Below are 5044 nucleotides of genomic sequence, written 5' to 3' on the forward strand. Positions count from 1 at the left end.
GCAAGTCTTGGTTACATGCCTCCCAGTCAGTCGCCGGCCAGAGAGTTTTATATTCCGGGAGCGCCGCCACTGGATGCTGTATTCATCAATGGGGTGTGGGGACTTGCGGCCCTGGATCCTCATTGGCTGCTGTGCGACGCCATGTCCTGGGCTTTGTCCAATCAGACGAGATCTGGAAAGTCGCTTCATTTGCATACAGCCCGGGAGACGCCTGCGGCTCTCCGGCCTCCTGGTCGCCCCTGCGGGTTTGTCTGGCATAGGAATGGGCCTTTTGGCTCGGGCACACTTCTCAGGCCCCCGTTCACGCTCCGGTTTCCTCCGAAGTTGCTGACCCCGGCTGGCAGGCGGGGTGCGCGGTGACCCCGCAGGCCCGCGGCAAGAGGAGGCCTGCAGCGAGCACAGAAACAAGGAGCACTAGAGCGGCTGGGCTGGACTTCCCAGAGTGTCGCCTACATCCTGGTCGCCATGGCACCGGCCAGGCGCTGCGCCCCAGCTGTGCGCTCCCCTCTACCGGGGTACGAGGGCCCGCTCGGTCACAGGAGGCGAAGAGGTGGCGCTTCGGACCCTCGCAGTCAGAATAAAATTTCTCAAGGTAAGGAAAGAAAGGAGGCTGCGCGCAAGAGCGACCGGGAGAGGTTGCCTGTGCAAAAGGAGACCCCATCTTTGGTCACCGAACGAGGTCAGTGGTGGTTTTGCTGTGGGATTGAGACCGTTTACAAGATGATTGTTCTGCCCAGAAGGAGACATGAGTATCCATGGCCCACGTGTTGCGTTTTCTGTTGCTTTTTATGTAAATTTGCCCACTCAGCGCAAAACCGACCTGAAGAAACAAGACTGTGGAGATGGTTGTCGTGTCCTTTGAAAGTTTCATTCTGACTGGTTGACCTACTTGACCATTTGTTGTGCTGATGATGTTTTAACTGACATTTTTTTCTTTCTAAGTGGTTTCATACTTACTTGGCTCACTAGCACATCGCTTCGCGGAGGAATGTTTAATAAAACCTCAGAGTCCAAAAGATTATGTTCAAAAGGGGGGTCGGGGTGGGTTTCAGTGTATTTGTCTCATTTAAATTAGGTCTTCAGGGACGCCCGGGTGGCTCAGTCCTCTTCAGCTCAGGTCACCAACTCACAGTTCATGGGTGTGAGCCCCACATCAGGCTCTGCTATTACTGCACAGCCCAATGCAAACTTCTGCACCTCCCCCACTCACACTCTCGCTCTCAAAATAAATTTTTAAAAAATATTTAATAAATCATGACTCCAGAGTAAGATTCCTGTTAGGAAATGAATGAAACGCCTCAACTTTGATAAGCCATCTGACTGAGGGGACTCCCGAGCGCCTGGCAGCTACTTTACTGCTTTTTTATTTCAACGTATTTATTTTGAGAGCATGCTCCAGAGCCGGGGAGGGGCAGAGAGAAAAGCAGAGAGAATCCCAAGCAGGCTCACTACTGTCCTGGAGGAGCCAGAGGCAGGGCTCGAGCTCACAAACCTCAAGATGGTGACCTGAGCTGAAATCAGGAGTCAGATGCTTAACCGACTAAGCCACTCAGGCATCCCTTTACTGCTTTCTTCTGCCCAAACAAATGTCACTTTCTGATGAGTTCCAGCTGTTACCCAGTTTGTGGTCTTTTGTGCCCTTCCAGGAACTAGCCTTCCCTGAGAAGATGCTGGGCACGCACTGTGCCAGGTCTTTGGATGCTCTGGGGACAGCGGCTCTGGTAGCCCAGGGAGGCCCAGGGCAGGGGGCTTCTGGAAGCAGCTGCCGCTGGGGACCCCTGCCTGGCTTGGAGTCTTCAAGACAGGAAAGAAGGAAAAAGAAGACATTCCAAAGAGGATGGGCAGAGGAAGGTCCCCAGAAATCTGTATGGTGTGTGGTGGGCCAGAGACCCGTGGAGTCTGTAGGTCTGGACCAGTATACATGCACATTAGAGTCGATGTTCTCTGTTCATTTATTGCAGCCCCCAACACCTTCCAGGATGTACACCGCTGTCATATTCCAAAAGCTTCTCAGGATTTTCCCCCCCCCAAACATGCACAGGCACCCACACACTTGATGAAGAGCCAGTTACAGAAATCCAAGTGACTTACGCCACCCTGGAACTGACTTCCTTCCCAGGCATGAAGTCCTGTGTTAGGTAGGGACCCCCAGTGTCTGCTGGGTCACCTTGGTGCCTTTTCTTCTGCTTTGCTGTCACTTCCTTTATCTTCATTGCCCTCCCCAAAGGCACCTACTCAGACAGGTACCACTCACCAGTTTTTGGAGTGTCCTGCAACCTTGAATTGTTCGGCGTGCACACATTCTAAGTTTCAGTAAAAAGTCCGTCCTGTTGTTTTGTGTTTTTTTAGTTTAATTTTTTTAATATCTTATATTTGAGAGACTGAGTGCAAGCAGGGGAAGGGCAGAGAGACAGAGGCAGAATCTGAAGTAGGCTCCAGGCTCCAAGCTGTCAGCACAGAGCCCAATGCTGTGCTCGAACTCCTGAGCAGTGAGACCATGACCTGAGCCATTGTTGGAATGGACTGAGCCACCCAAGTGCCCCAAATAGTGCCATCTTATACTTCTTTATTTTTGTGACTCAGCATGGTGCCCTTAGACAGTCCAAGTTCCCCTGTGTCTAGTTCCTATGTCCCCAGGGCTGCGGCCTACTCCGTGGCTTCCATCCCCCATTTGACTTCCCACCTCCCCCTTGTGGGGCACTGGAGTCTGCCCTGCCCACGCCCTCCCCCATGACAACAGAGCCTTGAATGCTGGCATGTGCATCACCCTGTGGGCCTGGGGAGGACATCTTTGCAATAGGACATTTGTAAGCAGGGTTGCTGGGTCCAGGGTCACTACACCCTAAATGCCAGGACATCTGGCAGCTTGAACTCCAGAACGCAGCAGGAGAGCAGGGGCTTGGGGTAAGGGTGCAGGGGAAGGGGGGATTGCTGTCCACTGCCCCATCTCCATCCGGACATTGTGACTTCCAGGCACTACTAACTTTGAGCATTTCTCCCTGGGCTTCTGAGCCTTCTGGCTCCTCTTCTGCACCAGCCTTGGCTGTGGGTCTTGAACCCCATTGCTCTGGGCTCTTCCTGATCTGCAGGAGTTTCCTGCATGGTCTTAGTATGACCCACGTCAGTTGTGACATGCCAGCCTGCGTTAACTCTGGCCGCGGGCCGCCCAGCTGAGCAGAACAGGCATTTTGTACAAGCCTTTGTATCTTACCTGAGGGGACAGTTCCAAGCACTGGGTGGCCCCACTGGCAGGCAAGGATTGACAGTATTCTCTTGCTGTGACCCCACCCCACCACAGGACCCCCACCGCCCACGGTGAGAGGGTGGGTGTCAGTCCCCAGGTCTACAGAGCTCTGCCCCTTGGGAGGAGCTGCACCTGCATCCAGGACACCATCAGCAGACCAGCCTCTCCCCGGACACCTCTGCTGGTCTTAGGCAAGCACATCCGGTCGGGGCACCCTGTGTGCACATCTCTGCAGGACCAGCTCCACCACAGGTCACGCCCAACATCTCAACACTACAAACAAGGTTCCGTGACTGTCCGAGGTACACCGGGGCCAGAAGATGCTGTCATCCAAGGCACGCTGGAGTGCGGTGACACAGGGTACAGGGTAGCACCCGGCCCAGGGTGTAGTTGGCTGGGAGGCAATCTCTGAACCTAACCCCCAGGGCACCCTGCTAGGAATGTCTGTGTGCCCAGGGGCCCTGGGCCATTCCAGGTGGCCTGACCACGTGACACAGGGCAGGGTCTCTGGTCTGCGGCTGGACTTCACGGCACCTGTGTTGGGCACTTTTACTGGACTCTGCTGCTCCCCACTTCTCCCTTCAGCTGACCTTTACCTGTCTCCTCACCCTGTGATAAACGGTCACTGTGAGCACCACAGCCTTCAATGAACTCTGGGAGCTTTTCTGGCAAATCACCAGGTCTGGGGGGCTGGGGGCGGGTCCCGGGCATGCCCCCCCCCCCCCCCCCACCGACCTCCCAGCCAGCCTGCCTCTCCTGTTTATGGAGCTTACTCTCTCAGGCGGCTGTTCAAAGCAGTGGTGCTGGCTCACACCCCCTCAGGGCGTCCTGACCCACATCATCTGGGTTCCTTGTTTCCAGCCCTAACAGAGAACTGGGGCGCCACCTCCCCGGCCCTTCCCGGAGCCTGTCTGACCAATGGTGTGGGCCTGTCCTGCCGTGCTGCTGTCCTGCACCTGGTCAATCAGCACTCCGCAGAGTGCAAAGGGCCCCCCAGTGTGTCTCTGCCCGCCAGACTCAACATCCCTGAAACTGGAAACAAGCAGGTCCACCAGGGATAGATAAGGGGGATCGCCAGACTCAACATCCCTGAAACTGGAAACAAGCAGGTCCGCCTGGGATAGATAAGGGGGATCGCCAGACTCAACATCCCTGAAACTGGAAACAAGCAGGTCCGCCTGGAATAGATAAGGGGGATCGAAGGGAAAGGCATTTGGGCCCTGCACAAAGGAACCAGTTTCCTCAAAGTGCCCCCAGTCTTCTAGCAGACAAACCTCCACTTCGGGGCCTCTGTGCAGAGCCCTGCCTGCTCTCCTCGGGCTCCTGCCCCTGCACGGACCTGGATCACACGGAGGGACACACACGAGGACCGCTGAGAGCCCACACGAGACCTTGCTTTGCTTGTCTTCACACGCAGGAGCTTGTGAAGATATTGTACAGTTTCTGTAAGATGTCATTTGAGCGCGGACTCAAAGGCAGGGGACTGGCCGGCCGCACAAATCTGGAGGAGCAACACTATTCCACAGGGCTGAATAGGGGCACGGGGGGGGGGGGGGTGCCAGCAGGGAGCAGGCAGTTGGGGTGGGTCACGAGGCCCTGGAGGCCAGCGGGGCACTTCGAGAAACCAGCAAGTGGGCAGTGGGCCTGGCTGCAACTGCAGGCCATCCACACTAGAATGTTCCTGGCTTGCTGGACACAGGCTCCCTACAGTGCCCTCCCTATGTCCACCCCACATCTAGAGTGGGACGCTTCTAGCACTGTCCCTGGGTCTGAGGAGTCAGGATTATTGTTACTTGGCCA

At 55.7% G+C, this 5044-nt stretch overlaps 1 long non-coding RNA gene across 1 annotated transcript; it reads left to right on the forward strand.

Annotated features, from left to right (window-relative positions):
- Positions 1 to 209: 209 nt before the first annotated feature.
- On the forward strand, positions 210 to 2332 carry LOC106985221 (uncharacterized). The gene is made up of 2 exons (XR_001431857.3): positions 210 to 592; positions 1647 to 2332. It is a non-coding gene; the product is annotated as an uncharacterized LOC106985221 (long non-coding RNA).
- The last annotated feature ends 2712 nt before the right edge of the window (positions 2333 to 5044 follow it).

Source organism: Acinonyx jubatus, chromosome A1 (genome assembly GCF_027475565.1).
Source record: "Acinonyx jubatus isolate Ajub_Pintada_27869175 chromosome A1, VMU_Ajub_asm_v1.0, whole genome shotgun sequence".
NCBI lineage: Eukaryota > Metazoa > Chordata > Mammalia > Carnivora > Felidae > Acinonyx > Acinonyx jubatus.